A 16,177-nucleotide genomic window follows, 5' to 3' on the forward strand; every position below is an offset into this window, starting at 1 on the left:
ATTAAATACTTTTGTTTATAATTGAAACCGGCTGACTTAATAACAGAGGCTGGATCACATGCCGAAAATTAAGTTAGACTTGAAATTATGTTGAAATTATGAGATAGAAAGTTGAAATTATGAGATAGCATGTTGTCTGTGTACCGACATTAAAACTATCACAACAGGTGGACAGGAGAGGCAACAGCCCGTAAAGAGGTTTTCCAACAAGTGATTGAGTTGAAAAAGATCGACAAATAATCCCAAAATGTCCACGAAGAGAAAAATTGATGCAGAGGGAAGAAAATGTAATAAAAGATGGGAAAGCGAATACATGTCTGTGCTTCAGGGAGAAAAACAGGTCTGTCTTCTGTGTTATGATGCGTGTCAGTGATGAAGGACACAATTCACGTCGGCATTTTGACACCAAACACGGAGCTAAATTTAGCCTCCAAGAAAAACATCAAATTGTCCAAGAATTAAAAGGCAGACTGCAATCACAGCAGAATATATTTACAAAAGCTACAGCCAAGTGCATGCTAAAGTTATGTGAGCAGGTGTGCTCCGACCAGATACAGACTTTTACAAATGTCAGTTTGTGAAGAAACACCATCGCAGACCGAGTTCAGGAACTAGCAGCAATCTAACAACACAGCTAGCTAAGAGACGAGATACATCATCTATCAGTGTTTATAAGACCTGATCTCAGTGAGGAGCTCTTGGATGTAGCTGCCATGCACGGGACAACGGCAGGGAGGGACATTAGTGATGCAGAGAGGTGACAAAAATAGCTTTGAACAAAGGTAATGTAATAACTTGTGTTTGATGATATTTGTCTTTGTTATTTTCTTTAATAGTTTGATCTTTGATAGAGTAATGTGGGTTTCTTAACCCTAAATTAAAATTATTTATGTTATAATGACAGAAATGTGCTTAAATATCATTTTACATTTATATAACTGCATGTACAATATTTTTACACTTGAATAAACAATAATCAAAAGCAGAGACAGTTATTTAACAATATGTCAGGACTAGTTACAGTTATACAGTCTTACAGTTACAACCGGCCCTTTGAGGGAAACCATGACGCTGATGTGGCCCGGAGTGAAAATGAGTTTGACACCCCTGATCTACATGCTTCCACTAGCTCAGATTATGGAAAACAACAAAGTGTGTTATCATAATTATGGAGACGACACACAAATCTATATAACTACAGTATGTCACCAGGGGACTATAATCCCATACAAGGGCTGGGTAACTGCATTAAACAAATCAACAACTGGATGGGCCAGAATGTTCTTCAATTAAACAAAGAATTAATTGTTTTTGGTACCAAGGACGAACAATTGAAAGTCAGCGCTCAGCTTCAATCACTGATGTTAAAAACCACAAACCAAGCCAGAAATCTAGGTGTAGTTATGGATTCAGACCTCAACCTGAACAGCCTCATCAAGACAATTACAAAATCAGCCTCCTATCACCTGAAGAATATATCAAGGATAAGAGGATTTATGTCTCAACAGGATTTGGAAAAACTTGTCCATGCATTTATCTTCAGCAGACTGGACTACTGTAACGGTGTGTTTACAGGTCTCTGTAAAAAGTCAGTCAGAAAGCTGCAGCTGATTCAAAACGCTGCAGATCGAGTCCTCACTAAGACCAGGAGGGTGGATCACATTACTCCAGTTCTGAGGTCTTTGCACTGGCTTCCTGTCAAACAAAGAATTGACTTTAAAATCCTGCTGTTGGTTTATAAAGCACTGAATGGTTTAGGGCCAAAATACATCTCTGATCTGCTGCTACCTTATGAACATGGAGAAGCAGCGTTCAGTTGTTCTGCTCCACATATCTGGAACAAAGTCCCAGAAAACTGCAGGTCTGCTGAGACCCTCAGCTCCTTTAAATCAAGATTGAGGACTTTTCTGTTTGCTGCTGCCTTTAATTGAACTACATTCAATTAATATATTAATCATTTTCCTGCATTTTACTACTGTATTTTATTTCTTACACTGTTTTTTAATGTTTTAATGACTTTTTATTGTTTCTTAATTGTTTTTAAATCTCCTTTTCTTTTGCCTTATGTTTTGATGCTTTTAATGGTTTTATGTGAAGCACTTTGAATTACATTGTTGTTGAAATGTGCTATACAAATAAACTTGCCTTGCCTTTGTCTGCTAGTTGGCTGAAGCTAACGCTAGTTAGCTAGCTAACGTTAAATCGTTAGCCTAGATCAGTGTTTTTCAACCTTTTCTGAGCCGCGGCACATTTTTTACATTAAAAAGATCCCGCGGCACACCAACAACCAAAAACATTACAAAATGACACCTTTTAGCATAATACAGCATATATGCAAGGGTGTCAAACTCAATCCCAGGGAGGGACAAAATAAGAAATTGGGACTACGTTGAGGGACAAATAGTCACCATTTAATAAACAGGATAGAAGAGATATTGGACAAAGTGCAAAAATAATACATGTTTAGGTAGGCTACATTATTTTATGCATATGTGCCAGAGCCAGATGTTTGGCATCTTTTCTTGGCTGCCAGTTCATTAATATCTGGGGTTAGGTTCTGTGCTGTGGAAATCTTCAAGATGGAGTGAAGGTGCATCAGTGAGACGACTCCTGTGTGGGTTTTTGTGTATCTTCATCACAGAGAAAAGCTGCTCACGTAGGTATGTGCTTCCAAACATGCAGAGCGTTTGAGCAGCATGTAGGCGGAGTTAAGGCATCGTTTCGGGGGTGAAGCTTGGAAACTGCAGCGCCCTCAGACTCATACTTTGCCTTGAGTGTCATTACACTGGAGGTCTATCAGCTCCACAGGTGCTCTTTCCACGTCAACTGCAAACGGATTGCTGAGCAGTTCAAATTTAAATTTCTGAGCTGCAAAGTCGGCAAATCGCCGAGTGAACTCCGTGCCAAGTGCACCCAGTTTATCAGCAAAATGCGCAGTCGGGAACACAGCGGTGGAGACTTTTATTGCCTCACACATGTCTGTGATCAAACGTCCCCGTCCCAGAAGCTGGAGGTGCTCAACAATGGCAAAGTATTTGCAACAACTAAATATTTTATTGGACTCATTAAGTGAAATTCGACATTTTCCCACGGCACACCTGACGATCTCTCACGGCACACTGGTGTGCCGCGGCACAGAGGTTGAAAATCACTGGCCTAGATAGCGTGTGGAAATATATTTAAAGTTAATTTAGCTAAGCTGCTATGCTTCTGCCTGTGAAATATATTTAAAATGTTAATAGCTGATTATCTAACACGAGTTAATGTTACTATATGTCTAGATGTGAACTATCTAATTACTTTAGCTATCAACTATTCTTTATTAAAACTTGTTTACCAATTAAAAAATGATGCCATTGTTACATGCGCAGTTAACTCAATGCAATGTTATGTTAGCTAACTGAACACAATTGAAAACGCCACCATTTTGTGCTTGCTAGTCAACGGAGTATTTCCAATTGTTGAGAGCTAACGTTAAAAAATGCCCTTCAGATAGAGCTGCTTCGGACTCCATGTTTGACTGACAGCGGCCGGCTGAGCTATTTAAGACATTTATTTAAGACATTAAATAAACGTGTGTTTGTAACTGTAGCTTGCAAGTTAAGGTCAGAAAGCTGCGTTAGCAATTGTTGAAGATCAGTCTTGATGATTTCAGGCACCGCTAGTGTTTTGGCTAATGGTAAACTAGCGATGTGAGTGAGTGGGCGAGCGAGAGAGAGGGAGCGGCGTTGTGGGTGCCGTCAGACAGAGCTGTGCTGATCTGTGCAGAGCTTAGTGAGCTGTAAAAACTGAAGGAAGTTGTATACTATGAGCCACATTTTGTGATTATATAAATGATGTGGACCGTAAAGCAATTCCTGAATGTTGTGTAAATACACATTATTGATTGTAGTGACACAAACGAGCTGTATGATTTTTGACCAGCTGTGGAGGATGAAGCAGGACACCGTTTGAATAAGACTGTTTCTGAAGGGAGAATCCAAGACATGCAACTTATACAGCAGACACTTATGTTCCAGCAGGCAAAAATAATGGATGTTAGTTGACCTTAAAATGTTGGTGCTTGTATAGTCTATGATTTGTCAGGTTGAAGGCAAATAAACCTGTTGATTTGCTGTAGTACAAACAAGTGCAAAGATAGCTGTAGACATTTTCTGATAATAGTATACTTTTATCACATAGTATCTGTCAATACAAAGTTCAAATGAACACATGTGCTGCTAATGTCAGTGGCAACTGTATCTCTGCATTGAGAGTATACAGAGGACTGTCAGTGTGTCTGTTTTTGTGGATAGAAAGTTAAATTGGGTTTATTAATTGGGTACATCAAAATGGCCAGAAATAACTAATATAATTACAGTAAATTATAATGCATAATTTGCATAGAACATACCTTTTGCCTTTACTGTGCATGGGCCAGGAAAAACTCTGTTATGAGTGATGAATGATGGATGCTGCTCACCCAGACTTGAGCATAAGCTGTTCGTTTTCAATGTCTTATGCTATACAATAATAGGTTAAGCAATATAGTCATACAGTCACTAATGAATAATGTGGACATATGTAGTCGTTGTGATGGTGACAGAGTTGTGATGGTAAAGACCTGATAGATCGGCCATTGAAGGATGTTCAGCATTAAGCAAGGCAAGAATGTTAATTCCGAAACATGGACATGAGCCATAGCAACACATACCGACTTCGAACATGATTTTGGTCCAATAATGTTTCTCTCTGCCATAGACAATGAAGTAGATGGGCCTACACTTCTCCAGATGTCTGAAAGAAAGTGAGCAAATCATTCCAAAAATGAAAGACCAAGTGAAGTTCCTGTCTGCTTTAGCGCAGCTGAAAGTGTGAGTTACATTATACAGTGGAGCCATGTAATTTTAGTTAAGATTCTAAAGATGTACTTGTCTTGTTTTTGGTAGTTATTTTACATGTTGGCTTAAATTAAAATCCGATTTTCCTCCCCTTTAGCAGTGAAAGCAAAGCCCCTGTGAGTCAGAGAGCCCCAGCAGCCCAACCAATGATCAACTGCCAAGTCCGGTAGGACAAGGATGCAGCTCTGTTTGACCATTTGAGCCAAGACACAATGTAAGTTTGTGTTCCATAATAGAAGATGGCGACAGACAGCGTTACATCATGTAAGCAAACCATGTAGCTATCAACTGTGAGCTCCAGATCAGACTGGAGATGTAACCAAAAAAAAAAAACATGCTAAGTAGTACTTGCTATCTGGCATTTTCAAAGCATGTGACAGTAATGGAAATAGAAACGGTGTCCGACAAAAATTCAGCTCAAAATGGTGCACAGCGCAGTGCTGTACCACTCGTGGCAATTTAGGACACAGTGTCATGGACATAATGAACAACAAAAGATATTTGAATAATTTGAACTTATGTGTTTTTCAAGAACAAATATTCAAACATAATTCTTGGCCAATTTTGACAGCCGTAATGTACAGTAATGACATGTTATCTGCCTGTAAAACAAGTTTCCTTGTTAATCAAGTTTTAGGTCTGTATGCCATAGTGAAAACTATGCATCATGATGACAAACTACACATTTGCAGACCTTTAACTGCTCTTTCTGATCATTTGAGTTAGGTATCTCTGTTTATTGCGCTGATCTGGAATGTCAATCTTGGATAACGCCTTGTGTTTTGTTCCTTTTGAAAACTTACAGGTATCTGTCTCATATTCAGTATGTGCAGCTCCTTAAGTCTGTCCTGCTCAACTTCCATTTTCTGAAGGAAAGTTATGGATCTGGATATGTAAGTATTTTCTCATTGACTAAAAGAGTAATAGAGACAAACTGAATTTTATGCTTCATACTTCATGCTCCAGCTCAGTCCTAATTGTGTCATTGTTTATTACTTAGCAAACAGATGCAATGGATGCTGGGGACGACAAAAGAAGTACGAGCCACCATATTGTAACAATGAAGCAGGAGTGCCAAAAGATGAGGCCCAACTTGGTCATCATTCGCCAATGCCTCCAGAGAGTACAGAAGACACTATATTCAACAACACTACTGCAGAGGTCTTAAAAGAATTCCCCTGCTTCTCTATTCCAATCTTGGTGAGTGTTTTATCTAATATATAACACGTGGTGCAGTGTTTCCCGCAGGATTTTGTGAGACTGTGGTGGGTGGACCTCAGACCCCGAAATGGACAGGTGTTAAACCAGAACTTAAGACAGAGGGCAATTTGGGAACCCATTAGCGATTGGTTTGTCGACGCATACTCCCCTGGGGGAAAGGGGCTATATTTCTGGGGTTCCAGTGTAGCCGGCAGATATCCAGGACCAGACTTCCTTTTCAGTGCGCTGTGTGTTTACAGTCTGATGAGCAACTTAAGATGCGAGACTGGAGTTGGAGTTGAGAAACGACATGTACAACAAGATGGTTTTACAAGTAGCCAGTTTACAAATAATTTAAAACCAATAAATAGCTTAAAAACTATTAAGAAACATTAAATACTTTTTCTTGCCTCATTGAGCCATTTTCACTTCAAGCCTTTAAAAATATCCCATATACTGTAGAAGTGCTCTAAAAAGTTGACTTGACGTTTACCTAGATGCTTTTATCAAAATCAACACTCCTGAGGAAATTGGTATGATAGTCTCAAAACTTTGCAGAATCAGAATTGTGACTTTTATTGAAAAATGATTTGTCATTTGCAGGCCAGTTGGTGAATGCAGCCATACTCCTCATACCATCGGTCTTCAAAGAAAATGCATCACAGCTGTTTGCAATAGCTAAGGTTAGTAATTTGTGTTTGTGGGAGGCAACTTGAATTTGTTTAAAAGGGAAATATGTATTAAAATGCAATGCCAGATTCTGGATTTTAATATATTGAATATATTTTCAGAAAATTAAGATTAACTGCAATTTCAAAAATATATCTAATGAATTAAGTAATTTAATATTGTCAACAAACTAGCATTTTATGTGTAACTAAGCATATCAGAAAGCTTTGATCTTTCAACATTACAAACTTACAGAATACAGTTTTAAGTTTCAAATGTTTTGTTTCAGGAACCACTAAGCCCAACACCCACAATTGTCCTGAGCAACAGCGATGGCAAGCCCCTGAGTGACGGCACAGATGTTTTTGTAGCAGTGGATGGACAAAAAATAATGGTGGACAATGAAGACGCAGACATTTCATTGGCCGTGGGTGTTATGTTGGCCCTCTATCATGTCTTTGATCTTGCATACCCTTGTCAGCTGAAAAAAACATTTTCATTTTTGGAGGCATTTATCCTGAAGCTGGACACACGGGTACCTGTAGCTGTGCAGAGAGTGGCAAATGCTCCGGACATTTCTTAGATAGGACACTGCATGTACCACATGGATTACATTGTATGGAGTTGATTTCTGACAATAAAGTCAAGTGCAGTACATCTACAGGTGTTTGTTATATCCAAAAATCAATTTGCCATAATGTCCGTGCATGTAAAAGATGATTTTATAGATCATTTGGTACCGGGCCGCACAGAAAGAATAAATATATTATTTCCATTTTATTGATTATCAGAGTCTGAAAGAAGTTTTATTTTGAAAAATGACCAGATTCTCTCGCAATTTCATCCACCTGTGGCTCTTGACACATGTCAAGACGCTTGTCTCGCTCACGTGATACGTTACCTCAAAAATTAAGCCCACAAACTACATTTGGAGAGCTTCTTTGCAAAGGGGGAAAGGCCACTAAGGAGACAGAAGAAGAGCCTACAACTTCCAAGAAAAAGAAAGCTTAATTTAACAGATAATATCAGCAGTCTAATTAAATATCAGGAGTAATTCTGACGCGCCAAGCCCGCTCTGCAGAATATGTGGCGACAGAGGAAGATCAGCTGCTGGAGATTGTAAATGACGGTGGCCTTAAAAGTATGTCAACAACTCTGCTGGTGTTTGGATTAAAATCAAGGCTGAATATTCTGAGATCGCCACTAAAGCACTGAAAACCCTGCTTCCATTTCACACATCCTCTTTGTGAAGCGGGATGTTCTGCAGTGACAGCAATCAAAACAAAACGAAGTAGACTGGACATCAGGAACAGACTTCAGGTGTCATCGTCTCCCATTACCCCCAGATGGGACCGTCTCGTTGCAGAGAAACAAGCTCAGGGCTCCCACTGATTCAGCGTTATTGTGAGTTGCATTTTTTATGCATTTTATATTTGTTTTCATGCCGATCGTATCATTTTATTTCGTCGTGTTTTTCCGCCACACCTTGAAGGCCGGTCCGTGAAAATATTGTCTTACATGAAACCGGTCCGTGGTGCAAAAAATGTTGGGGACCGCTGCTTTAGAGAACCTTTTTGTCTTTAGGTCCTTCAAAGAACCAGAAATGGTGCTTCAAATAACCAATTTTTGAAGGTTCTTTGAGGCACCTTTGTGGGTTCTTCAAAGAACGATTGTTCACGGGAGTAAACAATGGCCCCACTTATTGTGTGTAGCTCTCCGTTACACAGAGGGAGAAAAGTTGAGAAAAAGTTACGGTAACCGTAACTTAAACTAAACGTTAAGGAAAAAAAACAAAAAGAAGAGAGGAAAGACTGTAAAAAAGACAAAAAATTAAAACACACGGAGCTGCTGCAACAGGCTGCCGCTGGCACGGAGTCATCTTGCGATGGCAGATGAGCAAGGATGGGTTTTAGTGCCTCAGGAACTGTTTCATTTGTGATGGGATTTGATGCTAATTCCTCTGTAGTTAAATAACAGTCTCACTTAAAGAACTCATGAAATACATTTTGAGTTGCTCAAATTGGGAACCAACAACAAGTAAGAAAACAAAGGAAATTTTCTCATAAAAAATTAACTGCAATGCCTTTTGATTATTTTATCAACACATTTAACGTGATTATACCTATACAGCAGTGGCGGGCCGTGCATTTTATACCTGGGCCTGAAATACCACCTTATAACCTCATGATGGCGCCACAGCTATTATCTGTTTCTAGGACTGTAACTATATACATATTTGTATTAAACCGTTCGGTACGAGTCTTACTAACCGAACAATACGTTTGAATAATACGAGTGCATTAGGAAAATGCAGAAGCATAAATTGAGGGGAATATAATGTTTTCAGCACTCAGGTAGGACAGTGCTTCTCAACTGGTCTGGCTGCAGGACCCACGATCACCCCTTAATGACAAGCCGCGACTAGTGATGTGACCTTTCGTGTCGAGGCTTCGAAGCTTGTGTCGAGTAATCCAGGAAGATTTTTATGAGGGGCGTATCGAGGCTTGTGTTGATGACGTATGTGGTGACGTTCGAAGCCTCGAGAGCCGGCCGTACCACGTGACTGATTCAGGAAATGGTTCACGGGTTTGGCGTGAGATTGGAAATATAAGGGGCAGCGAAACGCAATGGATCCCCTGTCACATTTTGTGTACTTCTGACTTTATTGTGCATTTGTTTGCAAACTATTGTCTGTACCCCAGCTTCATCTGTGCCCTGTGAAAGGGTGTTTTCTAAAGCAGGCGAAATAATGTAAAAAAAATAAGAAACCGCCTGAAGCCCATCACTGTGGAAAAGTTGTTATTTTTAAATAAAAATGAATAAAATGTTTTACGTGTTGATAAGGAGAGTCACAAACCAAGGAACACAAGCACATTCGCCCGTGGCTCAATGGGTAGAGAGTGTTGTCCGGAAACCGCAATGTCGGCTGTTCAAGCCTTGGCTGCTACATGTCCTGTGCCGAAGTGTCCCTGAGCAAGACACTGAACCCCCCTAACTGCTCCCAGGGCGCTTCTCAGCAGCCCACTGCTCCCAATAAGCTAAGGATGGGTTAAATGCAGAAGTCAAATTCGTATATGACAATAAAATCCTAACTTTTTTTTAAACTTCTCACATCACAACCCTCTCCCCAATTTGTTTCCACTTTCCCTTTAGACCCCGCCATTGTATCATAAAGACAGACACCATATTAATAAGTTCTGTGTCACGCATCACAAACATCATTCATAACTCTAAATGGCCCATGGGTGTCAGTGTGAGGATGAATGGTAGTCTGTCTCTATGTGTTAGCCCTGTGATAGCCTGACGACCTGCCTTTGCCTTTTGTCAGCTGAGATTGAATCCAGACCCCCCGGGAGCATGAATAGGATAAGCGGTTACAGTTAATGGTAAAGGCTCATAGTGATGTTATGAGGAGCTCAATACTTCCAAACCTTATGGCCTTGAGCCTGGTGGTGTTGGACCGGGATGCTAAAATGAAATCTCAAAGGCTAATTAAACACCATAGCATGTGACCAGTTTAAAAAAAAAAACTGAATAAAAAAATGCGAAGAAGTTTTAATCTGTGTGAACTACAAAAAACTCAGAAATAGGTCAAATGACCAAGACCAAATCAACAGCGCATTGTGTGGTGGTGGCATTCATTTGTTAAAATTGTGTGTCAGCACCACAAAAACAATGCCAACGGAAAGTCAATTGGGATCCTTTCTAATGGTGGAATTAAACACATCCACATGCGTGATACAGCATGCATTATACAATGGTCAGAGCTAATGACAAGGTATAACAACCCAATCTCACTGCCAAGGCGTCAAGTAAAGCAGCTTGGTCAGTGTTCACAGAGGAACATTTAGTGTGTGAATGTGACATGGGCAGAGTAACTGAGGTAGTTTAAAGAGCGAGATTCCACAGCGAGTGGGTGGGATTTTAGGTGGATGGGTCAGATAAAACAAAACGTCCAGGAGACCGCTGTTCGTAAACGTTGACATTTTGTCATGTCAGTCATTAGTCAAGTGAGTCGTTGGGACTCATGTGCAGTAGTCATGTACGTAGTCAAGTAACATCTATTCCTAAACCTAACTAAGAGGTTTTGTTGCCTAAATCAAACTTCCTTTGAGTTGTTGGTCAGTCAAGTTAACGTCTACTAGGCTTTCCTAGACCAGACTAAATGGTTTTGTGGCCTTAACCTAACTTCCTGTGAAAACGGTTTACTTTGAAAAGACGCTATGTATGTAACAAGCTTATAATGAAACTCTGTCACTGAGACATGCAAAAGTGATGCTAGAAGAGCGTCATAGTTTGAGGCTTTATGCCACTGACCAAGCTGTTTACTCTAAACACATTCTCTCAAAAAATAACTCTTATTGTGAGAATGTGTTGATTAAACAGCTAAAAAGACTTCTTATGATGGGCGGCAGATGAAATGGACCCGTCAAAAACACACGACAAACACATGGACTTTCAACCACGAGACAGATGTTTGAGACCGGTGTTCGTATCCCAATGTAAATGGTAAATGGACTGTACTTTTCTAGTTTTCCGACCACTCAAAGCGCTTTAAGACTACATGTGTTACACACTACATTCACCCATTCACACCCATTCATACACTGATGACAGGGGCTACCATGCAAGGTGCCACCTGCCCATTAGGACTATCTACTCATTCATAACCATTCATATACAGCAGGAACAGTAGGAGCAATTTGGGGTTAAGTGTCTTGCCCAAGGACACATCGACAAGAACTAGTGGAGCCGGGGATTGTTCTGCCGATCCTCTGATTGAAGGACGACCCTGCTCTACCACTGAGCCACAGTCACCTGTTGTAGTGTTTATGAGTTATTGTGAAGTTACATTATTGACACTTTCATAATGTTAAAGTGGTTTTGTTGCCTAAACCTAACATTACTTTTGTTATCTAAACCAGAGGTCTTCAACAGGGCATCCGCGGAGGTACTGCAGGGGGTCCGCGAAATGTTTGGTTGATTAGACAATTTTTAATTTTTTAGTTTTTTTCCAAACATGAATGTGTCCATTATTTTAATAGTTCAGTATTGTATGAAAGATAACAGGTATCTTTATGCATGGCAGTGGCACTAATAGGCCATGCAGCACTAATAGGCCATCACTCATTTTCGTTTCCACATTTATGTTTAAAATGAAAACATTAATTTGAATAGCTTGTATGCATGATTATCATGCAATTGACAGACAATGTTGATATTGGCATTGATATCAGCTGACAAGTTGTGTTTATAAATGGCAGTGGCACGGCCTCCCTACTCACTGTACCTTGCACATGTTTAATATAACAACATGAATATATGAACCTGTGTATTATTGGAATAGCTTAGAATTGAATGCACAATAAAGAGGTATGTTTATACATGGTACTTGGCCCAGTTTAATATAAAACACAATTTTATATAATATATATTGTCGGGGGTCCCTGCTCCATCTCTAATCAGTTTAGGGGTCCTTGGCCTGAAAAATGTTGAAGCCCCCCGCTCTAAACCTATGTTTAAGTACTTATTTCATGCAAAATGCCAAAACCTAACTAAATGTTTTGTTTTGTTGCCTAAACATTACCTTTTTATTTCCATGTTGCTGACACACTCTCTTTTAATCTGTCTCTCTGTTCCCTAACTTTTTAAAAGTGCAATACTAAATTGCTGGAGTGCCCCTTTTAAGTGTGTATTTACGTATCCTCAACCTATGGTGAAATGTTTTGTCCATTTAGCAAATGTGTCAAAAAAACAAAAACTTACTCTTTTTTTACCAGTTAAGTCAATTAAGAGTAAACATGTGTGAAAACTTGTAAATGGTTTTAAATGGACAGGGACAAAGGGAAACTAGCAAACAATATTTAAAAGAGCGTATGCAGCTGCAAAGCATCAGTTAACCTGAGGTAAAGATAAAGCCACTTCGTATTTCTCCTCTTTGTTTTAGTTTTTTTGGAAACAGAAAAAGACCCTCAGGATCGATAACCACCTTGACATTGATCTGATGCTGTTATTCGGCTACGGAGCGATGCTGTATCTGGAGCTGTGTCTGGTGTTGACCCAGGCTGACCGGTGGACAGGATGTTCCTGAGCATCCCTTGCGGCATTCAGCTTGTTTATTTTTCTGGCTGAGAGCAGCTATCCGCCCCCCATCACTCAGCCTCACCAAGAATGTAAACACATGGAGGATACATGCACATGTTCTTTAAGTGCTATTATCTGCATTTGTACATGTACAAACAAATGTACAGTTTGCATAACACATTAGTGCATGTGAATAATCGTGAATTTCTTGGTATCCGGCTTCAACTGGATAGAAGTTTGGTCTACTGATAAGTAATGATAAAATTGTAATATTAGTGAATTCATGAACTTAACTTCCCAGTACTCACACATATTTTCTTGACACTTAGCCATCGCCAGCAAATGCCTTTGCAGCTTCACACCAGATCGCCTCTTTACATAGAAATGTTTGTACTCTTCACCTGAAAAATAGTCAAAGCTACAACACCCAAACAGAGCAGAGACCCAAACAGTTTACACGCCGGCAACAGAAATCTGTTTAACCTTCCACATAGCACCTGTCTGATCCGCTAAACACTTTCTAAGCCATTTGCACAACATTGTAAACATTTGCAGCACTGTGTTTATCTAATACCTACAAGAACATCACCCCCTATGTTAGCTAAGGATGGGCCTGCACTGAGGTGGGGTGCAACAAGAAGATAAATGCAGGCATGTTAATGTGGCTGATCTCTTTCAACTTTCACTTTCAATTCACTCCTTTATTTCATTGCTATGTGTGTGGTGAGGTGAGGAAGAGACGGAAGAGACGCTACATAAACAGCTGTTCGCCGCTCGCTGCCGGACAGTCGGCCGGGCGGTTCTTGTGTTAAAAATGTCCGCTTAATAATTTAAAAAAAACTGTGTTAACGCGCGATAAAATAATTGTCAGCGTTAATTAATTAATGCGTTAACGTGATAATAACACGTTGACTTGCCCAGCACTACTAACAACACAACAATTTAATTACTAATAAATAAACAATCAACTGACAAGACATTTTGTGTATAATAAGTATATTAGTATTATCATTATTTTAATAGTGGTGACAACTGGGACAATTCGGTAGTGAATGTTGAAAACCTTTGAAATATCAGTAAAACATGTTTGTGTATTTTGTCTTTCCATCTAATGAAGCTGTGATGAATATCTCCTTTCCTAACAAATCATGAACCATGGAAGAGGTTTCGACCATCAAAACCACCTCACAAATGGTCTTTTCAGCGTCTTCCCTTCTTGCCCAGCTTTAAATGAGAGTCCCTCCGTATCAACACCCTGAGGCCATGTCTGCTTGAAACTGGTTTAGTGCCATTTAAGTCTTTTCAAACTACAGTGAAAATGTTTGATATATGTATTTTCCCTCTGCCCTAAACCTGATCTTAACTGTCTGTTAGTTGGTTAAGCACACAATTAGAATGTGTGGCCCTGTCACAGCTATTCTCATGCTTATGGAAATGGTAAAAAATAAATATTTCCCTGGCTCCTTCGTACATCTCAATCACAAAACATTTACACTTTTATATGATTCATTACCAGTGGCGGCTGGCCAATAGAGGGCCATGGGGCGTGGCCCCACCTTGAGCCACTAAAAACAATAATAATAATAATTTATACAAATTGTCATTTGTGTTTTTGAAATATGGAATGTACCCAGTAATATTTGTAAAATATGATATCTGCGCAAAATATATGCTTTTCCTGCTCGTCCTCTCCTCCTGTCTGCATGTCTCAGCAGCGCTGGGGCCATGGAGAAATGGCCCACAGGAGGCAGGTCTATGAAGCAGTTTAGCCAATTGCTGATTAAAGATATAAATGAGTGACATACAATTTAGCCAATCAGCGTCCTCAAATAGATTCAATTCGAGCTTGCGCGTTCTCGTCAAGAAGTCTCTACAGGCGAGCGCGAGCGCCAGCTCGAGCACTACTCCTCCAAGACCTGTTTGAGAGGAGAACTTTGGCAGAGATTCTGCAGACCAAAGAGCTGATCCCAGATCAGCCTGACCTCACAATCAGACATCAGACTAGCGGGAAAGGGAAGCAGTACATGCGAAGCTTCTGTACTAGCTGAACACCAGACAGGTTTGGCTAGCTGGATGACGTCATGCTAATAACTTATTTAGCTTTTTAAAACAACGGGGACAAATCCAGCACGGACAGTTAGGGAGTGAGGGACTGCCTGGTTCTTCTGTTAAAAATGTCGCTTATGTTGAGTCTTAGAACAAAGGATGAAGAGCTGCAAGGCCGCAGGACCTCTCTGCTGTGAGCTTCTTACTGCGCACGCGCATCAGAAAAATGAGCTGGAACCGGTTCAAAATTAATAACAATATTTAATGTACTACACAAAATTCACTTACAAACTGAATTAACTATCAATAGTAATGTTCTCGAGAGCAGAGACCACATACACGCATCTCCTCACAGTCCGGCGCGGCCAGTTAGCTGAAAATGAGAGCTGCAGAGATCTGAGGTAAACTCCCTAAAACATTGTCTTTTGTATCCCCTGAGAGTCGGAAAGTGTCCGATACTGTCATAAAGCGTCTGAATGATCCTCCGTGGCGATTAGTGATCGGCTCCATTTGAATTCTGTCCCCTCCCATTATCGATCCCTTAGCAAAACATCTTGGCCCCTCGCAAAACATCTTGGCTCCACCTCTCCGTCGTGGTCAGCTTTGGCATTTGACCGTCCCACTGGCCCCATCCTCCATCGATGAGGTCCCCTCCATTTGCTGCTGCATGTCTGTGAAACCTCACTCAGAATCCCTATCTGACCCTCAAGACTTACAGTGTTTTAATACCTACAGTGACTATACTTCTATGATCTAATACATTCAATGAGTTAATATACTGTAACATATAATATCCTCTATAAGTGAGGATATTATAAACATAATACATTCCACATGGAAACATATTTTGACTAACATATTTATTATTGTGACACTTCTACTCACCACTAGGGGTGTTATTTAATCCTACTAATAATGTGTTTCTAATACTGAAATTCTCCACACTTAAAAACCGCTTAATAATATTTTAAAAAACTGCGTTAACGCGCGATAAAATAATTGTCTGCATTAATGAATGAATGCGTTAACGGGATAATAACGTGTTAACTTGCCCAGCACTAAAAAAACATATAAAAAGACAAGATTAGCAAGTAGCTGGCAAGTGAATATTGGAAAACATTTGATGTACATTTGCATGTACGTATATGTTGCTATCTGTTTGCTGGATGTGTAAATAGGCAAATGTTTGCTAGCATGGTAATAAAAAAAAAATACTTTAAAAGTGAATAAATTAAACAAATAATTGCTGTTACAATTCCCACACTTCCACTCCTTACAAACAAACTTTTAAATGAGCT

At 39.8% G+C, this 16,177-nt stretch overlaps 1 long non-coding RNA gene across 1 annotated transcript; it reads left to right on the forward strand.

Moving 5' to 3' along the window:
• The first annotated feature begins 5,020 nt into the window (after positions 1-5,020).
• Positions 5,021-7,130, forward strand: LOC116401170 (uncharacterized). Its single transcript, XR_004213976.1, has 5 exons — positions 5,021-5,094; positions 5,686-5,773; positions 5,881-6,080; positions 6,684-6,763; positions 7,039-7,130. It is a non-coding gene; the product is annotated as an uncharacterized LOC116401170 (long non-coding RNA).
• Positions 7,131-16,177: the final 9,047 nt, after the last annotated feature.

Source organism: Anarrhichthys ocellatus, unplaced genomic scaffold (genome assembly GCF_004355925.1).
Source record: "Anarrhichthys ocellatus isolate YVR2014 unplaced genomic scaffold, GSC_Weel_1.0 scaffold263, whole genome shotgun sequence".
NCBI classification, from domain to species: Eukaryota; Metazoa; Chordata; class Actinopteri; order Perciformes; family Anarhichadidae; genus Anarrhichthys; species Anarrhichthys ocellatus.